The sequence below is a fragment of the Podarcis gaigeae genome (genome assembly GCF_964106915.1).
Source record: "Podarcis gaigeae genome assembly, chromosome: 2".
NCBI classification, from domain to species: domain Eukaryota; kingdom Metazoa; phylum Chordata; class Lepidosauria; order Squamata; family Lacertidae; genus Podarcis; species Podarcis gaigeae.
The window spans coordinates 97,222,625-97,246,955 of NC_139679.1; the positions used below are offsets into that span (position 1 = coordinate 97,222,625).

Here is a 24,331-nt window from a genome sequence, read left to right on the forward strand (position 1 = left end):
TGTCTTTTGAAACTGGTGATGCAGAAGAATCCATTGTTTTCAGGTCTAATAAAGCTCTTCCCTCCCCTCTGAGGAGTTCAGTTTGCAAAACAAAACAGACCATTTCCCCCCACACCACTCCCAGTGACTGTGTATCTGTAGTACCACTTTGATTTTTGATTTATTTATTTTTACAGTATAGACATAGTTCACCTATGGGCAAGGTACACTTAAACCAATTCTGGTCCCCCCCCCCATTTCTTCTCATGCGGTACAAAGCAGTCTTGTTGACGGATTATGAGGACCTAATAAAACATCTCCTAAATCATAAAGGCTCCAAAGAATCATGGCTCATAGGATATAAGGGGGTGTGGCACAGCAGTGGCTTGAAAAACATTCTGACTTTAAAACTGTAACACCTATAATTATGAAGGCGTCATCACCTCCATAATTTTTTTTTTTTCTAACAAGCTGTAGTCATAACTTGTGTACACCCTAACCAAAATCTGCCAAGCATTCAGTCACACCTGGGATTTAAGGACAAGAAAGGGAAGGAGCTTCTCTCTGTTTTCCCTTGCCCTTGTAAAAAGACTATAGCAGTAAACAATTCAAGAGCAATTAACAATTGCATAGGAGGTAAGGGATAAATCCCACTGCTGTTATTGTCAGAGGAATTAATCATATTTTATGGGGCTGGCCGACTGGTTTAAATCAGCATAGCAAAAAATAAGGTGGCAAGTCTTTTGAACCATAAACAAATGTTTGTTCAAGGGCTTTGGCCTTTTACAGAATGTTTGCTCCTCTTCCAAAAGATGCGAAGAATTCCACCATCTCTATATAGTCTTGCTTCATATTCTTTCCTGCCCTTTCTTGGGATTGGAGACAAATGATGGAAGCAAGCATGGAGGAAATGGAAGAGACTCGATAAAAGCTACCTGCCTCAATCCTACCTCACACATTTATAACTAATCCATTTTATTTCAGGTAGATGAGCTACAACATGAAGGTTATCATTTTGCGTCTGATTTTTTTGACAACTGCATCTATGCAGTAATAACATGATATAAATGCAGTTACAGATAGGTAGCCGTGTTGGTCTGCCATAGTCAAAACAAAAAAAATTCCTTCCAGTAGCACCTTAAAGACCAACTAAGTCAGTTCTTGGTATGAGCTTTGTGTGCATGCACACTTCTTCAGTATCTGCGGCTAAGGTGCTACTGGAAGGAATTTTTTTTGTTATGATATAAATGGTGTAGCTTTACTCGCTGTCATTAAAGATTATTCTTCAAGTACATCTAAGCCATCTTTTCCTTGGCAAATATTTATTTGCAATGATTTTCCTCTTAATTATTTAAAATATAATAAATTAGGCATAAGTACTTTGCCATTACTGCAATTTAAAGTGTAATTGCATATCAGAAGAGTCTTTTCTTTGGAACATGTGCCTGTTTCCCTTTTCCACCAAAAGGTGGCGTCCTATTCCCGTATCCTTCCTTTTACATGAAAATCCCTCCTGTTTTAATTTGCCAAAAGAAACTTCCATTTGATTACTGATCAAGAAATTAAAATGTGCTCTATATGAGTGCAACGTGACAGTGTTGAAAATGAACAATATGTTAAGCTGCAGTTAAGTTCCCCACTAATATATACCAAATGGACACGCAAGCTTCTATCATTTTGGTTGAATAGACACTGGTATGCAAAAAAACCATATTGCAACATTTAAAAGCAACTTCCCTTTTTTATGGAGTTTTTTGTTCCAAACCACAAATACAGTAAACTCCACCACTAAATACAAAAAACGGGAAGCAACAAAATGGCTCCTATAAGTCTCAAATAAGTTGCATCACTTGATTGAAACTTCTAAAGCTGCAGTGCCTAAATAGCTTTTCCTTACAAACGACCAAGTTGCTATGACAATACATTCTTGTCTTCAGCAGTTCCAAAAACCGAACCTCAAAACCTTAATTTGTGCACCCTTGCAAATGGAATATCTCTCACCTGCTTTGCTTTTAATTCATTATTACGAATAGTGTTTTGACCCACTGTAGGTCTCAGACTCATAGTCAAACTGTATTGTTTCAAACTGTGTACGAAATGTTTGGGTATTTTACTTATGGAACATACACTAAATGTAATAGTAAAATTGTGTTTTTGTACATGCTTATCAATCAATAGACATAAAAAACCTTGATGCATATATATAATTTTAAGTATCATGATACTATCATCACTCCCTGGGAGGAACCCATCATCTTGATCTCTTGGCATGAGCTAATGTTGTTCCAATGTATTTTACTGCTGTAGACTGTAATGGGCACTCCCAACCAACTTTGACCTACTATATGCTGCCACAGAACTGTCAACTATTGGAGAAGGCCTGTAGCTCAGTGGAAGAGCATCTGCTTTGCATGTAGAAGGTCTCATGTTCAATGCCTGGCATCTTCACTTAGGGCTGGGAAGAGTTCCCAGTCTGAAACCCTGGTCAGCTGCTGCCTAAATGATGCCGAGCTAGGTGGACCAGTGTCTGACCTAGCAGGAGTCAAATTCTTATGTTTCCTATGTAGGTTGGTGTATTCTGATACTTGTTCTTCTGCTACTAAGTACTTACTTCGGAACTGACACAGGCAACTTCATAAAGTTCAGAGAGCAGGGTCTGTGGATTGCAACATAAGTCTAAAAACTACAAGAGCGCTCAATAATGCAGTAATCTCTAGATTGCGTCTCTGGTCAATTTAAGAGAGCATGACTAAAAGTGAGTAATGTTTCAAACACTGGACATGATACAGAGCTCTGTGGCCTTCCACAGGCTGTTGTATTCCAAACTTCATCAGCCCCAGTATGGATGGCAAATGGATGATATACGAGTTACCAATCCCCGATATAGTGGAAATTTAGGTATGAAATACCCATTACATACTTGTTGGAGTTGTTGGCATCCGTCCACAAAAGTTCACATCATAATAAATGTGTTACTCTTTAAGGTGGCAGAAGACTATGACATTTTTGTTGCAGAAGACTAACATGGCTACTGCGCATGTGTGTGTGTGGGTACGTACACACACACACACACACACACACACACACGTACCACAAAATAATTTGTCACACTTCTGACAGTATCTGCAGTGCTTAGGCAAACCAACACGCACTTATCCACTCATTCCTTCACCCTCTCAACAACGCTGTCCAGTACGTAGGCCACAATTCAAATGGGGACCGAGGCCCTGACAGATGTTTGTAACAAAATCTCTTTCCATGGCTTATGAAGCAGGAAAAGGGTAAGCCTTCCCAGCCACCCAGGCTGCTAACCTTTGGTTTCAATAAAATAAAATAAGTACAATAAAATAAAATAAGATGTGGCTCCTCAAACATATACTGGATAAAGAATGATTTGGAGAAGAGGAACTCCTGTCTACATGCACCCTCCTGCCCCAGTTCCAATTTCTCACCTAAATTTGCTTGTTTCTAGAATCAAAGACACTTCTTCAAGACTACTGAGTTCATAGTAATTAAAATGAGATTTGAACCCAGATCAAAATCTAAGACATAGGCTACCACTACGGATTAGTGTGAGATCTATTTAAATTGTAATAACTGTAATTTCTATAGAATCTAAAATTCTACTAGGCCCTTTACAAAAGATATAAATTCTAGGAATGTGGTTGGAATTTTGCAGTTCAGGCCTCAGTTTATTCTGACCTAATTCAAAAATTGACCTTTTTTTACTTTGAACAAAGCTGAAGAGCCAAAAGGAAACCTACTACTACATATAATTTTAATCTGAAAAGTGTCTTAAATTATTTGAAGCTGCATTTTTCTCTCACTGCAATTCTGAGGTAGGCCACTATTATTCTAGTTTTGCCAAAGAGAAATTAGGAGATGGTGATTTTCTCAGTCACATAGAATTGTAGAGTTGGAAGGGAACCAAGGGTCATCTAGTCTAACCCCTGCAAAGCAGGAATCTCAACATGTGGCCCTCCATCCTATGGTTGCTGTAGGATTGAAATCTGTCTCATCTGTCTGCTGGATCAAATTGCCTCTTATTTTCCAAGGGCACAATCCATTCAACATTAAGCACTTCTAACTTAAGTGGGAGATGTTTAAGCATGTTTCTAGCTTTCCCACTGAAATCCATTGGACTTACGATGTGACTTAAAAGTAGCCTCGCCTTGTTTGTATAATTTGAAGGCAGATAATCATTATGCACATATAATGAATTCAGATAATCATTATGCACATATAACTAAAAAAGGAGGGTGAAAGGTTTTTATTCAGTATGCAGAAGGTTAAAGTGCTTGCCTTTCTTGAAAAATACACTCCTGACTATAATGGAACTAGTATTTCACTCTAATAAATAGTTTCCTCTAGTTGTCACTGGTTAAATTTCATGTGGCTATTTTTAAAACTCCAACAATGTTAAGTGTAAGAATAGATTGTTGAGGTTATGAAAGTGTTTTAGTAGTGATCCATTTAGATACCATTTTTATAAATAGTATGAAATGGGTGAATAAGTGGTTAGATTATGCATTACAAGGATAGAGTATTGTTTAGTGGTTAGACCACAGGTCTGAGAGTCAGAAGGAGTTCTGAATATTATTCACAGCTTTACCACTGACTCATTGTGTGAATCTGAGGCAGGTGAGATAACCCTTTCCGTACCTTGGTATGTTTATTTATAAAGGTAATGCAAGACTGTGTCTTACTAAACTTGTTCATATACTTTTGGCTTGGATTAATTCTAAAACAACCAAGTTTAGCCAATTTTGTAGGGATGGCAAAGTATCCTTTCTCTTTGCCTGCTTCTCCGCGGAAACGGTATAGCCACTGTAGCCACAAATGCTAGCAGCTTCTGTGCTGTGAATCTCTTTTTATCTCACAAAAGGCAAGTTCTGCAGCATTGTGGCCAGAGCCAGGGATGGTGGTGCCAGCACAGATGGGACTAACAATAAAGATGAACAGCAACTTTTTCCTCTCTTTTCATCCGTTCCGTAGAAAGCAGTTTCAAGTTCAAAGATTTTGAATGAACAGACAGCAACTTTTCTAGAGTGTTAACCCACCCAGCACTCTTTATTCTAAAATGCACGCAAGGAGCAGGTAATATGTAATTGGCATGCTAGCCCCTGGGTGTGTGTTCCTAAGAGGAACCGGAGAAGGCAAATAAACAACCAGCCTCTCGCGAATGTTTTCTTTCCCGGTCGCTTTCTCGAAACGAGCTAGAGGAGGAAGAGAGTTTCTCCCCCTTCCTTCCGAGTTTCCTAAAGCGGGCCATTAGGAGACGAGATCTTTCTGAATGCGGGGTGTTGGGGGAGAGAGGGAGCGAGACTTTCCCCGGATCTAGACAACACCACGCACTCCCTTTGCATGGTGGACATATCGGCTTCCTTGCACTCATGGGCTTGTCCCTCTGCTGAACTTTCACCTCTCGAACTCGCCTCCTTTCATTGGGTAAAGTGCACAGGGGGAGAGGTGGAGGGGGGAACCCCTTAGCGAGAGAGAGAGAGACGGGGAAAGAGGAAGCCGGCATTTGGCTCCCAGAGCACTTGCACTTTCCAATTGCTTCCCTCGCACTCTCATCTCTGTTTAGCGCCTCCCGCCTCCCCTTTTACAAAAGAATCCAACAAAGCAAGCCGAAGTCCGACCCCTGGAGATCGCCGCAGATCTCCCCTTACCTTGCCCCCAACCCCTCCTGTTTGCTCTTCTCCGGGCTGCCTCCGCTTCCTCTTCTCGTCCCCCCACCCCGCTCGCCGCCGCCTTCTCTTTAGTTTTCTTCCCCTCTCCCTCGCTCCTCTTTCCCAATCTCCTCCCGCAGATTCCCCCCGCCGCCCCTATTTGCTGCACTCCCTCCTGCCCGCTCCCTCTCTTCCTCCTCCTCATCTCTCTCCCATTCTTTTTGTGTGTGCGCGCGTCTGCAACTGCGATATCTCCCTCTCTCTTCTCCCTCTCCCCCTTCTTTTTGCACTGAGCCTTGTTTACCCAGCAGGTGGATGTGACGTCAGGGACTCATAACAGCAAAAAATAACAAAATCTCCCTCCGCGGGGTGTTATTTTTCCTCGCCCTCTCTTTAAAAAAAGCTTTTTTTAAGGGGGGGAAACAACGAGCCCAACTCCAAAGTGGCTCCAAGGCACTCGGAGCAAAGCCGCGAGGAGCTTAGCCCAGCGCGCGCGTGTGTGTGTTATTGGGGGGAGGGGAAAGGGGATGTGGGGGGTACGGGTGGGGGAGGAGGACTGCCCTCCCTCGCTTGCTTGTGCTGCTTCTGCTACTGGGTTGCCTTGCTCTGCCTTGCCTGATTGCTGCTGCTGCTGCTTTGCTCTCCCCCCTTTGGAAAGCTAGTTCCCGACTCGAGCGGAGGGCTCTATTGTTATTTATTGTGTGGCTTGTGTTGCACGCTGTGCCTGCTGCATGGGGCTGGCTGGCTGGCTGGCTTGGAGAGGGAGTGAGGGAAGTGAGTGGAGTGAAGGGAGGGACAGACAGGCAGGCAGGCAGACTCACTCACCCGCCCGCAGTGGGGGGAGCCCCTTAGCTGGCACCGCCAGGCCGTTTCCAGCGGGTGAGTTTGCCATTTCGCCTTTTCTCATCCACTTTTAAGTCTCCTGTTTTGTTTTGTTTCTATCCCCTCACGACTCCTCTTCAGCGCTCCCCCCTCCCCTGACTCTAACCCCCCCTCCTCCACCACCTTTCCACGTGCCTCGGCATCTCTCTCCCCCCCCCCATTCCTTTCTCTCCCCCACCCCCACTCCCAAACATGCCTATTTGCATAAAGCACCTCAGGCGCAATGGGAAGGAGCCGCGGCTCCTTCACCTCCGAGGCTCTTCCTCTTTCTTTATGTCCCGTATTTGCACCTCATGCTTCCCTCCCCACCCCCCAAATCCGGCCCCGCGCTCCCTTCCACCCTTTCGCTCTCCACGCGCTGGACGTTGCACACACGACCGCAGCAAGTTGGAAGCAGCTTCTCTTTACTCTTTGCCCCGGTGTGTGGTGTGTATATGTGTGTGTGGTGTGTGCACGCGCGCGCGCGCGCTCCTGCGCGAAGAAAGTCCCTCAGGCGGGAGAAGAGCGGCGGGGTGGGGGGTGGGGTGAGCGAGGGGGGCCGGCGAGTGTTTGGAGGGTTTGCCGGCGGGGCGTGTGCGCTTCCCTTGGTCACTTGGGGTACTTCTCAGCGAGGAAGAGGCGGGCGAAATAACTTTTCGCCCACTTGGAACAAACTTTTTGCCCCGTGTGTTTCTCTTGCCTCCTCTCTGCTGCTTTCGTACAGTGAACTTCAATGCATAGGCCTTGGGGACTCACACCTTTACACGCTCACTGAACTTGAACTCGCCGGTTGTTTTCGCACACGCGCGCGGCTCACCATTTCTTGCGCTCCTCTGGTTCCGTGTGGAGCGGCTGCCGTCAGACTTTCCCCCTACTACACACACACACACACACCTCTCCATACCCGCAGCCCGTGGGTTTGTTAACATGTGTGCAGCACATCTCCTTGCAAGCCGCGGAGGACACGTTGCCAATTTGTATACGGTGACGGCAGCGCCGACTATGGCAACTCTCGCAATGTCAGACTGCTGGTGATGGTGATACACAAGGGCCGGACTGACCCATTGGTATTCCTCTCTCTCCCCTCCCCGGTCCCTTCCACGCCCCACGCCAAAGATAACATCACAACCCCTCCTCAGTCACACAAAGGAACATTCAGAAGAGGGAAAAGGCATTCTCACAGACACAAACGACAAAGACGACGCTGGCAACAATCGCCTGCACAGGCAGGCAAGCGCTGCCGCGCACCTCAGGGAGACCCAAGTCCACGCGCGCAGCTGGGCTCTAGGCGCGCTGAGACGCGACAGCCACGCACGTGGAGACGACCGTAGTTTTCCACACGAGGAAAGCGGGGGGATCTCCGTGCTGGAAGGGGAAGCCACAAACGCGCATATACGCACAACGGCCGCAAGTGGTGACCCGAGCCGTGTCCACAGCGCTAAGTTATGAAAGTGAGCGACTTTACCCCCCGGCACAAACCGTGCCCAAGAACCGCGCGCCTTCCCTCTCGCCCCGCACCCGGTCGCCGCACACTCCACAAAGTCACACTGGAGGGAGCCCTAGGCAGGCGATTTCCAAGGCGGTCGGCAAGTCACATCCGCAACGACTTGACATGCACAGTCGCGCGCGCGCACACACACACACAAATGGCACCACTTACCTAGTGGCTTTCCTCTCTCCCACCTCCCCACCCCCGGTGTCACACAAAGCGCACAGTTCTACACCTCCTTTTGCCCGGTGCCTGCGCTAAAGTTTCCCCGCTCTGGCTCGCTTGCTGCCGCTCGCTTGCTTCTCGGCTGCTGCGCCGGCGGTTCCTTTGCCTCGGGTGGCTGCGGCCGGGCGAGCGCCTTCGCGGCCGGCACAAGTTCGGAAAAGTTGGCGCGCCCGCTGGTGCGCGTTGCGGCTCCAGCTGCGCCGGCTCTCCCGGCGCCGCACCCGCGGGCCTTTGGTTGCCTTCGGCACCCTCCCCCCACCCCTAGTTTCTTCCCGCAGCTGGTTGCTGTTGAGTCTTGTGTTGCGGCTACCTCTAAAGTGACTTGGTGGCGAGACGGTAGTCCCCCACCCCGGGCTCGATGCTTTCCTTCCAAGCTCGGAGGTGGGGAGCGCATCTTCCGTCCGCGCTCAGCCTCCCGCCGGCGGCCGCTTGCGCGCCTCGCTTGTTCACTTGCTGCCGCTTCTTGACCTGGAGTATGTGAATATACATGTGCAACTTCACACACCCAGGCAGCCTGCCATGATTTGCCCCTGGTGCATCTGCAAAAAAGAGCAGATCCCAGCTGAGCAGGAAAGAGGGTTGGGTGTGTGTCTGTGTGTGTAGGCGCGTGTGCGTCTGTGACAATCTTAGATCCTATTACTATATCTGATTTCCTGATCCCTTTCTTGCAAGAGCTTTCCAAGGCTTTCTCCCCCCCCCATCATTCCCTTAGACACAACCTTACATTTCCACCCCCTCCCTCCTCCAGTTCTTCGCCTCCCCCACCTCTTAACCAAAACCTGTTTTGTGGAGACTTGTTGAAAGTACCCTTGGTTTCTTCTCGACTATAGAGCCCAAAGTTTTGCCTGCCGGAGAGCACAGGAGCAACAGCAGCCTTTGGCTTAGGAGCTGGGTGCTGATGGTGGCGATCACACAGTCGCAGAGCTTTTTCTATCGGTAAGTATGGGAGAACCAGTGAAGGCTTTCAGAAATCCCTAACCTACCCAGACAAAAACCCCAATACAGGAAAGCAACTGATCCTCATCCCTAAAAGAGATCTAAACCTTCAGAACTGTCAGTTCTGTTTTTTGTTTCTAGTGAAAATGCGGGAGGAGGGTAAGAAGAGGAAGCATAAAAATATACTTTCCTTGTTTTTAAGCTAAGAAAACGAGTTCAGGAGTTTACCAAAAACAAAAGTGCTGTCATAAAATATGATGACATCTCTCGCCCCCCTCCAGTCTCATCCCACCCGGCTATTAATTATTTCCAAGCCATTGTGTTAAAATACCATTGCTGGGATGATTACTAAGTGTATTGATTTTACACTGTCTCCGTCTGCCATGGTTTAATTTTTTCCCATTTTCATGCGAAAGAGTGCAGAAAGACCAGAAGCCACAGGCAGGACTAGGGAAGGCAGTGGCCCAGCTTTTGCTGATTTTGAACTGGGTGGGAGTGTTGCAGTTGCATCCTGAAAATGACCACAGGAAAGTTGGTTCTGTTAAAAACAACAACACATCCCCTGCTCTTTAGAATGATGAGCCCAACAGCCAGCTGTTTACTGTTGCTTCTTGAATAACAAATCCTTGGAGAATGAGATCTTCTGCTCTTAGAAGTTTAGGGTTTCAGTTTTGGTCACTTTTAGTAGAATGAGTAATATGAACAATATTTGCATAGCCTATATATGTGTGATATAACATAATCCTGAGTCCTCGTGTACTGAGTGGTAACACTTTAAAAATACATTTTATTTACAGTTTGTTCTCTGACTGTATCAGACGTTCATTGTTTATCTAATTTTATAAAGCATCAGGAGACCTATTGCAGATAAATCTAAGGCTCGTGCTATTTTGCTTATATCATTTGCTCTTACTTAAATTGTAAGCTGCAAAAGAAGAAACAAAAATCCAAAAATAACTGTTCATATTTTTTTTAAGAACTTGAGTTTTCCCCAAGTTTTTAAAGGACAGGTTTTCCCCCCAAAGATCCAGTTAGTTCTGCTAAGAGCAAGCAAGCAAGCAAGCAACCAACCAACCAACCAACCAACTAGCCCGTGAATCTTGAGAAGCAGGATTGCAAATCAGAATAAGAGAACAGTAAATTTGAACTGCTTAAAAAATGTAGAATTCAACTTCTCTTCTATTTTTTTGTTTAACCATCTTAGCACTGTGCAGAACGACAGGGTGGTGTGTATATTGGGGGGGGGGGACTTTCCACGCACTGCTATTCAAATTGTGTCAGCTAGAATCTCATTGCAAAGAAATGTATTTCAGGTTTAACATCTTGCATTGGCAGCATTCTTCCCTCCTCAGTCTTTGGATTAGTCATTGTATGAGAGGTTGGGGTGGGGGGAGAGAAAGAAAAATCACTTTCTTTCTTTTTTTTAAAGTAAAGTAAACAGCCTCCAACAAGTGAACCTTGACAACCCAGATTAAGGAAGGCAGGAGAGATCAAACAAAGCTGCTGCTGGGCTGTTGTTAGGAGCTGCTTCACTGAAAGATCTGGACTATTCGATCAGGCAGCAAGACTTCTATGTTCATTTATGCAGAAATGGGACCATTACAAATACTGATCTTTGTTGTGAAACCTTGTAACTTGGAGGAAAGCCTATCTGTTCTATTTCAGATAGTATTTTTGACCTAATTATTATTTGCAAGACTTAGTTAATTTAAAAAAAGGCATTCCCTGATTTGGCTGAGTTGTGTATTCGCAATGCCTTGATGTACAACCTCATCCACCCCATCTGTAACACCTTGAAGTGCAGAGAGGGAATGCTTGAGTTCTCAAGCATCTGTAAAAAAAATATGGGGGGGGGGAGCTGAAGTTCAGTCTTTCAGTTAGAGAACCTCTCAGCGAACAAAGACATTTGGGGGTTTCTGGAGGTGTTATTCGGATATGGACGGGAACAATTTCATTGTGATGGTAGTTTTTATTTTCTGTAGTTCGAGTTTTAGGAAATCAAAGCAATGTTTTTTATACACTGTAAAACATGCCAGTCACTGGGACAGAATGTTCTGAGTGATTTTTAATGCCAAAATAGAACAATGTCAAAATTGTATTTCATTTTTAAAGAGCACTGTAAGCAATTATTATAGTATTTTCCTGGTTTTGTATAATTTAAAGAAGTGCCATTAAACATAGCTGCAGCACAATACTATGCAGAAGTAAATTTCACTGAATATAGTGGGACATAGCCTAGGAAGTGTGTTTATACTTGAAGTCCAAGGCTTCAAGAATGTACACAATTTCCTGTGAGTAACTACCACTGAACACACTGGAACTTACTTCTGAGTAGACCTGTATAGGTTTGTGCTGTTAGTGTTGGTTAGGCTATTTATTTTGCCTGAAATAATTCATTTTGTTGTAATACTGTTCATTGCAACTGTTATTTGCAAACTAATTTCTTACCACGACTACTATTTTAATAAATGGCATTTCTAAAATAACAAAGTGAAACAATTCCCGGATGACAGTATATACAACAGGTAAATAATGATAAATGAATAAATAGCTTAAATGGATCTTGAATTAGCATTTTAGATAATAAGAGAAACGCTACCTTTTTAAAATGTCAGTTTCATAACCATCCAATCCTGCTTCATTGATGATTAGATTCATTTTTATTATTGGTAGCTTTATAATATCATTAAGCCCATGTTCATTAGACGTACACATGTATGCTATTAAACCATTTGTGGCATTGTGTAGCTTTTTAAAAAAGCTATAAATATTTCTTAGTCCCCTAGCTCTAGCATTTACACTAACAGGTAGAAATATTTCATTTCTGTACTGTTAGGAGAATTAAGACTTCTACTTTCTAGATTATAATTTATGCAGTGCTTTTAGAAGGAAAATGCAGCACTGCCCCCCCTTTAATTTAGTTTACATAATGCAAGAACGATGACAATGAGGAGTAATAATACAAATATGGAATCATCTGACATTTTTTTTTACAGTATGGGAAAAACAATGTATAGAATAATATTAACTGGGGAACTTTTCGAAACCGAAAACTGATATTGTGGCTTGCCTCTTCTTTGAGCAGGAAGTTCTTGGATACAATCCATCTCCAAGTATAATCAATGAGAATTTCCATTGACTGGAATGAAGGTGGATTGCACCCACTGAATTTTCTTTTGTGTAAATACATTAGCTGCTGGGCTGCACTATTTAATTCATATGCAAACTTGTGCATGCGTAACTCTGTAAAGCATTTCATCTAATGTGTTTTATACGTACAGGTACTATGCATGTGAAATAATTTCACCAAGCCGTCCAGTTATTTATAGGACACAATAGTGTTTCTGCCTTTAAAATGTTCTTGGAGATGCTCTAATAAAATTTAAATAGATTATAGGCTGACAGTATAATAGTATAAATTTTGTTTACGATTCCATTGCTTTAAGGTACTTACACTAAAAGAAGCTCCTTTAACCCCAAGATTGAGTGGCATTAAGTGGTGAGAGTAGTCTTCTGAAGTGCTGCTACTGCCCTTTGCTCTTGTGATAATCTTAAATTACTATAACTTAATTGCAACTTCAAGGCACTGAGCTAAAATGTTTTTATGCAGCTCAACAGGGCTTGGTTATATGGAACTAGGCTTTCATGTGTGCATGTTTTTTGTTTTACTTTGTTTTGTTTTAAAAGGTGACAACATGGGAGCACAAGCCTTTTCCTACTGCAATGAATGGGTATATTTTTGTAGTTTAAAATGAAACTTCAAGCAGCTTCAACTTGTGTTTCACTACCCCCCCCCCATGTGCCATTTGAGTTTCTTGGTCCTACAAAGAAACACCTAAGAAGATCTGATATGTCTGTATGTGTGTGTTTATTCACGTGTGTACATGTCATATTAAAGTAGCATCTTTGTTAGCTAAATTCAGGGTGTTTTGTTTTTATGTTTTGCTTTTAAAATCTGGATTATACAAATTAACTCTTCATAGTTTCATGACGACATGAATACCACTTTTCAGTTATCTGAACCTCTGGTTATACAAACATGTTGCATATCCTCAGTCAGGACACTGGGAGGAAGGAGTACCAGCTTATGTATGTATTACAGCATAGACCACAACTCCATAAAAAGCCACCTCTTCTTTCATTGTACCTCCTACTATTTTCGTTAATCTGAGCAGCAACTTTAATAGTGGTTCAGTTCTAAGAAAACAGATACTCAGAATTAAACCTGTGGCAGTAAGAATACAATTAGTGCTGTGGTATATCCACCTTAGCTTGCGTCTAATTCCATTTGTAGCACTGATATTGCAGATGTATAGCACAAATAAAAACTGCTTTTAGAGTTGCTGTGTGTCCGAGATTTTAAGGGGCATGCTTCATTTTGAACGTGTGTCTTGTAACAAATCACAGCCTCCTATCTACAGAATGGTGGATGTCCATGTCTCAAAGCATGGCAGCTCAGCTGATGTACAGAAAGTGGATGCCAGGTTCCCTTATTTTTGTTAATTTGATCTGACAAGCCTAACTGCTTTCAGCCATATGTGTGGTTTTAGTGAGGCCCGCAGTCATCCAGTTTCCTGCATCTGAAATGAGGCCTTGAACCCAGAGCCTTTCATTTTCATAGCTACAGTGACACAGCATTTCCATTTGTGATCTGACAGAAGTAAAGGGCTTACTTGACAATGGATTAAGCATTTGGCTTCCGCTTCCCATATACTAAAAATTCCTGATTTATTTTTGGGTATTGCTAGCTCATGGAACATGCAATAACATGTATTATGTATTATGGTAGGAAAAACTGCTAAATTTTAAGATCCAGTATGTGGATTTTTAGAGCACATTGTTCTTGCAGCGTATGTACATACCCAGATCCAGGCAAGATTTTAAACTTGTAAGCAGTGAGCAAGTGAGTAGTCCTGTTAACCTACCTATGATTGCCTCTCAAGTTAGGTGTGCTGTTTCATTGAACTGGTGGTAAAGTTAAATAACTGTATACATTGCTGAGTGCTTTCCATGGGGTACAGGATAAAATTAGTTTAACTTCCAAAAACAGTAATACGAAAACGCTGGAAAATAGTCCAAATGTTTTTACAAACTATTCTTTGTTACCTGTAACAACTGCTTATATAGTAACTCTACTGATAATGGTGAGATGATTTCAGAAGGTATTCTATAGAAAGTAAAAAAATACTGAGGGATTTGAATTAAGCAAGCAAGCAGAATGTAGCCTGCGTTTGCTCAGTTTTTGCATTTGTCCAGTTTATATAGAAAGATTTCAAGAGATTACTCAAGACACTATTTGCTGAAGTTAAACACAATACAAGAAAGATATTCAAGTGTACGTTGACATTCTTCCACAAAAATGACATGTTAATTACGTGCAGCAAAAACGCACACAATAGCCATGGCTATCTAATTGCTTTAGACTTCAGAGTTAACTAGTTGCCCCCTTTTATCTCTTTGCAGTTTCTGCAATATAACACATACAGAGTGTTTGTATATTATGGACACTCAGCATAGTCTGCTTATTGCTTAGCTATTTATCTAGTTAATTTCTAGAAGTGAAATAATTTTCACTTTGAAATGTAGAACAAGAGGCATTGTAGCAGAACTACCTTCACCTGGTTAAAAAAAAGAAGTCCCAAATACCTGGGTCATTGTAAGTGATTTTTTTTTTTGCCACCGCTAGTCTTTCTGTTCCATTTCAAAATATCTCAATTTAGTGCCTTGAAATTGTAATTAAGTTGTAGTAATTTAAGATTATTGCAAGAGTGCAAAGGGCAGCAGACGCTCTTTAGAAGTCTCATCTCAACGTTTAGTACTACTCAGTCATGGGGTTAAAAGAGTTTCCTCAATGCAAGTACTTAAAGAAGCTGAATCGTAAACAAAATTTATACTATATTCTGACAACTAATAATCTATTCAAATTGCATTAAAGTATGTATGTTAAATTTAATTAAAGGCAGAAGTAGGATTGAGCACTGTAAATATATTGACAGATCTTTTAAAATGGAATTCATTTCATGAAATATTTACATTATGTCTTTTATGTTGAAAGATATCTAGGAATGTTCTTACTGTAGGTTTTCCGCAAGGCAGCTACTCAGAATAATTTTCAAAAGGAATGCTAACAAATGCAAAAATGATTCTCAAGTGTATTGTTTGCTTTTAATAATTTGCTTTGGAACAATGGTAGTTATTGTTATGATTGTTTTAGTGCTTATTTCCTCAATAGTTTAGCATTACAGAATTCTCAGTTCCACTGTAAACCTTCTTAGCAGTGATTACACAATGTCTTGAATGTGTAGTGGTAAATATATATGAGATTCTTGGATGCCAAAATTCTTAAGTAAGATCTTTCTTCAACCATTCCTTCTGCCACGAATCCAATTGACCTGTACTGTCCCCTTTTGCTTTTCAGATAATGCAGTCATATCATAGATATCATTTTATAAAATATAACAGTTTATCATGCCTATGTTCAGCGGGCCTGATTGTAATATACTTTAAGAGTAACTGTGCTGAGGTATTGACATTGCTGTACTGGCATTGGGAAGACAGAGATCATCCTTCTCATGTACATTGCAGTCCTCCATATGTTTTGGACTACAATTCCCATCTGCACCAGCCAGCATGGCCAGTATTAGGGATAATGAGAGTTGTAGTCCAGCAATATCCGGAGGCTACCAGGTCGAGAAGGCTGGTATATGGTGTTCAACTAAAATACCTCATTGTATTCTAAACTCATTTAGTTGTGAAGGATTTGAAAACCTTTGCTTGGACAATGGCAAAGAGACTTATGCACTCTTTAAAGCAGCCTTTCTCAACCTGTGGGTCCCCAGATGTTGTTGAACTACAACTCCCATCACCCCTATCTAGCAAGGCCAGCGCTCAGGGATGATGGAAGTTGTAGTCCAACAACATCTGGGGGCCCACAGGTTGAGAGCCACTGCTTTAAAAGGCTTGTTTTTATACAGAGGACAATTAAGAGGCTCAGGATTCTAACCAAGACCGTGAGGGTTTTCCAAAAGGCCTGCTAATAGTAAATTAAGGTTGCTTTGTGTGATACATTGAAGTAAGAGAAGAACTGCAAGTGGATTTTCCTGCCAATGTAAGATGCTGCCAGGCTGGAATCAGAATACCGATAAGCAATGTGGTATAGTTGTTTGAACGCTGGTCTACGGCCTGAAAGACCACAGAGTTCAAAACTACCCTAGTCTAGGTAGTTCACTAAGTGACCTTGGACCAGTTGTGCCTAATCTACAATTGGAGAGAACAATATATGCCAGCTTGAGCTCTTTAGAGAAAAGGTGGGATTTAAATGAAATAATGAAAGAGAGAAATAAAACATTAGTCTATGTAACCTTATTTTGTTTACTCTGGCTGACAGCAGTTCAGACCAATCCTTTGTATACATGCTATCCATTTTTAAACTGGAGATGTCAGGGATCTAAACTAGAACTGTACAAGTGTAAAAACACACAATTTTTACACTGAGATTAGGACCCCCTCCCTTTCTATTTCTTGCGAAGTGTGAATAGGACTATCTTCTGTTACGCTGCTACGACCAACAGAATTACTGAGGGGATGGGTGGCTTTTACATCTTTGCAGAAAATACACGTTGCGTGTTTTTCTTTCATGTGGCATTCCTTAACACCATGTTGAGAAAGCATTTTTCTGAACTGTACCACTTCAGGTTGCAAGTACAGGGATTTCCTCACTGAGGGCTCCCCAAGGGAAAAAGTGTCCTTGCATATAAGATAATATATGCCTCGCAGACGTGGGGATACAGGGCTTAGCCCATAACTGGTTGTGCTCTTTTATCTCTGGTCGGGGACAGAGGGTGGCACTAGGGAGGGAAATGTCGTCGCGCCACTCCTTGGTATGTGGAGTGCCGCAGGGCGCAATTCTCTCCCCGATGCTTTTTAACATCTTTATGCGCCCCCTTGCCCAGATTATCCGGAGCTTTGGGCTGGGCTGTCACCAATATGCTGATGACACTCAGCTCTATCTGCTGATGGATGGCCACACTGACTCGACCCTGAACACACTGACCAGATGCTTGGAAGCTGTGGCTGGATGGTTTCGTGGGAGCCGATTGAAACTAAATCCTTCGAAGACAGAGGTCCTATGGCTAGGTCGGGATGGCATGGGGATGAGGGACCAACTCCCTTCTCTTGCGGGGGCCCAATTAGTGCCATTGCCTTCCGTTAAGAGTTTGGGTGTAATCCTTGACGCCTCCCTTTCCATGGAGGCGCAGGTTACAGCAACAGCCAAGGCGACATTTTTCCACCTTCGCCGCATCAAGCAGTTGGTCCCTTACCTTTCCCGCCCTGACTTGGCCACAGTGATCCATGCGACGGTCATCTCCAGGCTTGACTACTGTAATTCGCTCTATGCGGGTCTGCCCTTGAAGCTGTCCCAGAAACTCCAGCGGGTACAGAATGCTGCAGCGAGGCTCCTCACGGGGTCTCTGCCATGGGAGCATATTCACCCAGTGCTTTTCAAGCTGCACTGGCTCCCGGTGGAGTACAGGGTCAGGTTTAAGGTGCTGCTTTTGACCTTTAAAGCCCTTCACGGCCTAGGACCCTCGTACCTACGGGACCGCCTCTCCCGGTATGCCCCACGGAGAGCCTCAAGGTCCATAAATAGCAACACCCTAGTGGTCCCGGGCCCTAAGGAAGTTAGATTGGCTTCAACCAGAGCCAGGGCCTTTTCAACTCTGGCTCCGGCCTGGTGGAACGCTCTGCCTCATGAGACCAGGGCCCTGCAGGATCTGATTTCTTTCCGCAGGGCCTGTAAGACAGAGTTGTTCCGCCTGGCCTTTGGCTTGGAGCCAATTTGATTCCCTCCCTCTCCCTCTCTCTCTCTCTCTCTCTCTCTCTCTCTCTTTTGTTTTCTTTTCCTTCTCCTCCTGTGACGAGGCTACATTTTAATATTTTAATGTTCCATTATTTTAATGTTGTATTTTATTTTTGTTTTTAAGTTGTAATCATTCTTATTGTTTTTATTATTGTTTGTAAGCTGCTCTGAGCCCGGCCTTGGCTGGGGAGGGCGGGGTATAAATAAAAAATTATTATTATTATTATTATTATTATTATTATTATTATTAGTTAGGTGGAGGACTAGGTGATGATTTCTTCTCTTTGACACGCATGTGTTCTAAATTCTGGAAGCTTTTAAACATTCAGCTGCCACCCATAGCTTTAAGTGGTGCAATCCACCACCTGATTCTGACCCTCTGATACATACATTTAAAGTAGATAACTTCCCCCAAAGAATCCTGAGCTACAATTTTCAGCACCCTTAATAAACAACAGTCCCTAGGATTCTTTGTGAGGGACGTCGTGTGTGTGGAAAACGTATTTTAAATGGTCTGGACCTGAACATTAAAAAACTTGCCTATACAGGGCTGCTTTTAGATGTCTTCTAAAGATCTTTAGCAAAAAGCAAATAATAATAATAATAATATATAAAAAACAACTGATATACACAGCGGCCTGGAACAAATAAAAGTGTTGTTGGTGTCTTCCTGTATTACTGTTCAGGCATACTCTTGTTTTAGCTACACTCCCAGTTATTCTTGTCATGTTGTTGCCGACGATTAGGGTCTTTACTTGGGCACTGTGGCACACTTTCCTTCTGAGTGTTCTCCCTCTCCTCTGTTTTATTAAATGAACCCATTCATTTAATTGACAGATTAAGCATATTAACACATCAGTAAATGAAAGTAGGGAGACTTCCCAAGGCATCTTTGGAAAGCCTCTGTGGTTTTATGTGACCGGACGTACACTATTAGATTTAGATAGCAAGGCCAATGATGTTCATGCGTTTTAAGAGAGACATAAATGGAGAGAACGCAGCTGTAAGTAGAATGTCATGTCTCTTATTTAAAAAAATGGTGATAAATGAAGATTAAAAACTGTATCGGGGCCAGTTAAATGTCCAGTTGGCCAGCAAAGCAAACCAAGAAAATCTGTTTATCTGGAGGAGAGGCTTATCTTTTTAAAAAAAGACATTCATGGTAATAGGTTTATTGTCAACTTGCTTTCCCTCTGGCTACAAAGCTTTTGAGAAACTTGACCACTGTTGATCAGCACTGTTGGTAAGCTCAGTTCAGGTTTGCTGTTTTGCACCCCATCATAGCTGCTTCTGCGAAATAGCCAGACCACGCTGAGTTCAAAAGTGTGCTTAGCAACAAGAGTTTGGGTTTTGCTTTGCTGAAGAGAAAAGCGGGCATCCAGTTTAAAAAAGTGTCTTGTCTCTTCTGCTGAGAAGGCTGCCAGGGCAAAAAAGAGCAAGGAGATAGGTCACCTCTGTGCACAGTTCTCTATGCAGCTGTCCCATATCCACCTCCTAGCTTCTTACATGCAGGAACTCATTGGTACAAAAAAGCAACTTCCTAAATTTCAAAAGAGAGGCATCCCAGTCTCACGAATGAGATCATTGCTGAAGAAAGATTTTAAGATCACTTAGAATGCTTGCGTATAAAAGTGAGATACAATTTTAATTTGTCAGTAGTGTTCGGGTACCTCTGCATTTCCGATCTCAATATTGTGCTTTGTCGGGAATGTAGCACTTGACTTAAAACAACAGCAGCAAAACATTTTTGTTAAGAGGTCTTCAATTTAATCTACAGCAGTAAAAGTGGGGGTGCTTGTTAAAGTCTGGTGTAAGCAAGTGATAGAAACAGTGCCGGAGAAAAGGGATATTCTTGTTACTAGATCTTCTGTGAAACTGCAAATCACAGTGTAGATGTCAAATCCCCACTGTGTTGTTTTTGAAGGATATTAAGCAATCAACGGATATTTCTTTAGGAATAAATGTCATTTTTACACTGTAAAACAACTGCAGCCTGATCTACAACATTATTAAACCTAATTGCTTGGATTTAAGCTGATTTGCTTCAGAAGGTGACAGTAAAATGAACACTCCAGTTCTAAGCTTGCTTACCTGGAAGTAAATGTCACTGATTTGTACCATTTGCTTCCACATGGGTGAGAGTGGGATCACAGTGAATGCTACAGCCCTAAGTGCCACTTGTGAGTCCTGTTAAATGCATTTGGACTTGGTTCTGAATAAAGATTCTTCGGATCCATTGAAAAGGACCTTTAACAACAGTTCTATAATCATTTAACTGGGAATAAATCCCATTGAACTCAGAGGGACATTTCTGAGCAATCTGTGCATAGAATGTAAATCTGTATGGTTAGGTTTAGCTGTATTTGATCTGTTTGGGTAAGTTTGCAGGAAAAAGGTTAGTCAATATATTATATTTAATACATTCAGCATGTTATATTAAGTACGGTGTACACAGCATCATATTAATGAGTGGAGAGAGAGAACGATGGGTTACACAAGTTTTTTTCCAATGTTTTTGTTTGTGCTTTAATCTTTGAATTTTTGTGTGTAAAAACAACATTTTTTTTTTAAAAAAAGTGAATAAAATGGTTGGTTTAATGAAGGTGTGGGAAATCTTTTGCCCACAGGCTGAATGTGTCCCTCAGGTCTCTCTGTCTTTCCCCCAGGACTGTTCCCCAGGCCATGCCCCCTCTCTCCAGACTGTGTTCCTCACATCCTCTGCCCAGCACCTTCCTTGAGGGCTGTTGCCTGGCTGCAATATGTCCTTGAACTGGGAGGCCGCGTCTTGTTTGCCTGGATGGAGACATTGGTGGACTTTGGGCTCTCAAATTTTGGTGGTGCCCCTTGCAACACCAAAATTTGATGCCCCTCCAACCTCTCACAGTCCTTTCTACATCATTGTTGCAGCGCCCCCTGTGGCGCAGGTACCCTATGTGGCCGAACCAGTTGCACTACCCTAAAACTGCCTCTGATGGAGGAAAGAGAGAAGTTTAGTGTGTGCAGAAACCTAGTGTTTGCTTGGCTGGAGCATAGCCTACTGTGGAGAGGTTACAGTCGCATCATTATTCCACCTGGATATGGGTCTGGCCTAGTCTTATAACTTGTATGTAAGGTTGTTCATGTGGGTTTGTGGCCCTTGGACAGTTCCCCTGCTGCTGACTTAACTTCTAACTTGTTTCCCTCACTGGATAATTATCTGACAGAGCAAACCCTCCCCATTGCTGGAGCTGTATAGAACCACAGTTGCATCTGCAGCTGAGCCACTCACGGAAGTAGAAGGTGGGGGACTGGCAGATTGAGAGCCAGTAAAAGTGAGCAGAGGGATGCTTCAATCAAAATCCCATACAATCTGGTTCAAGGGATGTTTCTGTTGCAGTAAGAGACCACTGTAATGACCACTGTGAATTTGTAAATAAAACGTCATGAGATTTTAGGCCTCTGTACAATTTGTTGTTGTCAAACGTATGTTACAAATGTGCTTGCGGTCATGATCCTGTGAGTTGGTGCATGGCCAGAGCAGTTCCCAGAACAACATACTGTGGCCACCAAAGAGTTTTCTCTGCTTGCAAGACTTGCAGCAGAGTAGCCAGATGTTCTGCCAGTGCATACACTGTGCGCCCAACAACGTGTAAACATTGTAATTCACAGCCTGTAATTCATTGCCACGAAATAGCCAGAGCCTCCTCTGAACAGCCTTGGGGCCCGCAGTGGAGCAGCGTTCCATACTGTTTTGTCTGGTTATGGCTGCAGGTACATAAATATGGGAGTGTGTTTATTTTGTGATAACAGTCAGGAGGGTGGAACCGATTTCTTCCATTAGGAAGCTAGTTTAATAGTAAGCCATTCATGGTTTTGTTTTTTATTTGTAAGCTTTATCACTTTCCAAGGCTACAGCAGAACTTTAGCACTTGTGGAAGCAGGCAGTATGCACATTAGGCCCCAGTTTGCCAGAAGTATTCTTTACTGAAGCCAGTTAATTTGTAGCCTAGTATTTAACTTGTAGAGAAGCTTGTGGAGGTGGTCCTGAGCTTTGTTGCTTTGTCACAGGGAGTAGGGAAGCCTTTCTGCTTCAGGAATTGACATTACAAAGTAAAACAGGGAGCCAGTGTGGCCCTTTCCATGTTATAAAAGTGGAATAAATAAATGCATGTTGCTCTCAGTTCTGACCATTGGTCATGCTGGCTGGGGCTAGAGGACATTGTGTTGGTTACCACTGAGGCGTAGCATCTTAGGAGATAACCTGTGTAGAGGAATAGGATCAAATAGCTCGCTCCTGATGAAGCTCCTGACGGTCTTGTCACATTTAAAGATTGCTTCCCAGTATGAGATCTAGCAGTAAAATAAGGAAGCTAGGAGGAATGATTTCAGAGGTCTTTAGGATTCTTTTTTTAGCTCATAGTTTTGAGTGTTGCTGTGATTTGTAAGGTTTTGGCATTTGACGTTGCTTACTCTGATAGCGGGCTAAATATTTCAGTATTGCGATCCAGGGTATTAGAATTACCGTATTTTTCCATGTATAAGATGCCCCTATGTATAAGACGCCCCCTATTTTGGGGGGGACCCCAAATTTAGAAAATGGGCATATGCACTATCCGTGTATAAGACGCACCCAGATTTTTAACCTTATTTTAAAGTAAAAAAACCTAGTCTTATATACGGAAAAGTATGGTATGTGTAATCAGAAACTGAAGTTCGTTTTTAGAGGCACAAATTCTGCCAAGCAGAACACCGCTATGAGATTTACAGAGCAAGAATTGCACCAGTATTGATAACATTCAGCTCCTTGTAACATTGCAATGAAAACATCCCATTTGGTACTATTACATACTCATGCCATTTTCTGAAGTGGAGAGAACTTCCAGAGTAGTCCTATAGGATTTAGGCTCCTTTGGATAAAGAGAGCATTGGGGACTTAGGGTGTGTTTCTAATAATTGCTTTATTTACTAGTAAGCAGAGCATAGTGGAGGTAACTGCAGTTCTGTTAGCAGACATTGTTCCTTACAATTTGGCATTAGGTCTCAAAAATGAATTCGTGGCAGCACAGTTTTTTCTCTCTGTCTCATTCTGTCTAAAGTCAAATTGTAAAACTGCCTATTTATAACTGTCTTCTCTCCCTCGCTCCACCCCACAGAGCATGGATCTCAGACCCTACTCTTGCAGGTTAGTTATCTATTCAGGAAATATCCAAAGTCCTCAAGGAACAGTAATGTCCTTTTTCCCATCCCTTACTCCCATCAGGCGATGCTTTAGTCAAAACACATACCCTGCAGTCAGTGAATGTGGGAAAGGAAGTAGGATTGTATCTGCTACTCTGTGCCTACTGGGCACGAAGAGGCCTATGTGCATATACAGTGGTACCTCGGGTTACAGACACTTCAGGTTACAGACGCTTCAGGTTACAGACTCTGCTAACCCAGAAATATTACCTCAGGTTAAGAACTTTGCTTCAGGATGAGAACAGAAATCGCGCAGCAGCTTTGCAGCGGCAGCGGGAGGCCCCATTAGCTAAAGTGGTGCTTCAGGTTAAGAACAGTTTCAGGTTGAGAATGGACCTCCAGAATGAATTAAGTTATTAACCCGAGGTACCACTGCAGATGTGGTAATTAGGGTTTCTACTTGTGTGGAAGAGACCTCTGGCATGGCCAGAGTGTGTGTGTTGGCAATGGGAGGCATGATTAGCTTAGGGTGTTTGAGCACCCCTACAGTGATAGACAATTTAAATTAATCAAGACTGCCCAAACTCATAAATGTAATAACATGTGTATTTAGTGCATGGGCTTGTGCTAAATGAGGAGTTTCCAGTTATACTCTTTGAAAAAAATCTAACGTTTTTAAGAGTGCAGTTCTATGCACAATTACTTGGGAGTAAAGGGACCCCTGACCATTAGGTCCAGTCGCAGACGTCTCTGGAGTTGCAGTGCTCACCTCGCTTTACTGGCTGAGGGAGCCGGCGTACAGCTTCTGGGTCATGTGACCAGCATGACTAAGCCGCTTCTGGCGAACCAGAGCAGCGCACGGAAACGCCCTTTACCTTCCCGCCGGAGCGGTAGCTATTTATCTACTTGCACTTTGACATGCTTTCGAACTGCTAGGTTGGCAGGAGCAATGGATGCTCGCCCTGTCGCGAGGATTCAAACCGCCAACCTTCTGATTGGTAAGCCCTTGGCTCTGTGGTGTTGGGAGTACAACACATTAAAATTGGTGGACCTTACTGTTTAGTAAACATGGACTGCTCATCAGCAAAGTATATGATACTGCATTTATGGACCAAGCTCAGCATCATATAATTTCCAGCTTTGAGCTGTGTC

General features: G+C 42.9%; 1 protein-coding gene and 1 long non-coding RNA gene across 26 annotated transcripts in view; one reads left to right on the forward strand and one right to left on the reverse strand.

The window, feature by feature from the left end:
* Positions 1 to 229: 229 nt before the first annotated feature.
* LOC310838290 lies at positions 230 to 1,939 on the reverse strand. The gene is made up of 2 exons (XR_014560894.1): positions 1,198 to 1,939; positions 230 to 1,016 (listed from the first exon to the last, which is right to left on the reverse strand). It is a non-coding gene; the product is annotated as an uncharacterized lncRNA (long non-coding RNA).
* A 3,581-nt stretch (positions 1,940 to 5,520) lies between these two features.
* Positions 5,521 to 24,331, forward strand: part of FOXP1 (forkhead box P1) — a 538,949-nt gene continuing 520,138 nt past the window's right edge. For 15 of the 25 annotated variants that reach the window (XR_014560509.1, XR_014560510.1, XM_083723835.1 and 12 more), the window contains exons 1-2: positions 6,081 to 6,530; positions 9,057 to 9,162. The gene's annotated coding sequence lies outside the window, so the exon portion shown is untranslated. Of the gene's footprint in view, positions 6,531 to 9,056; positions 9,163 to 24,331 lie in introns of all 25 variants that reach the window. The other 10 variants (XM_083723840.1, XM_083723836.1, XM_083723859.1 and 7 more) reach the window with 3 other exon arrangements.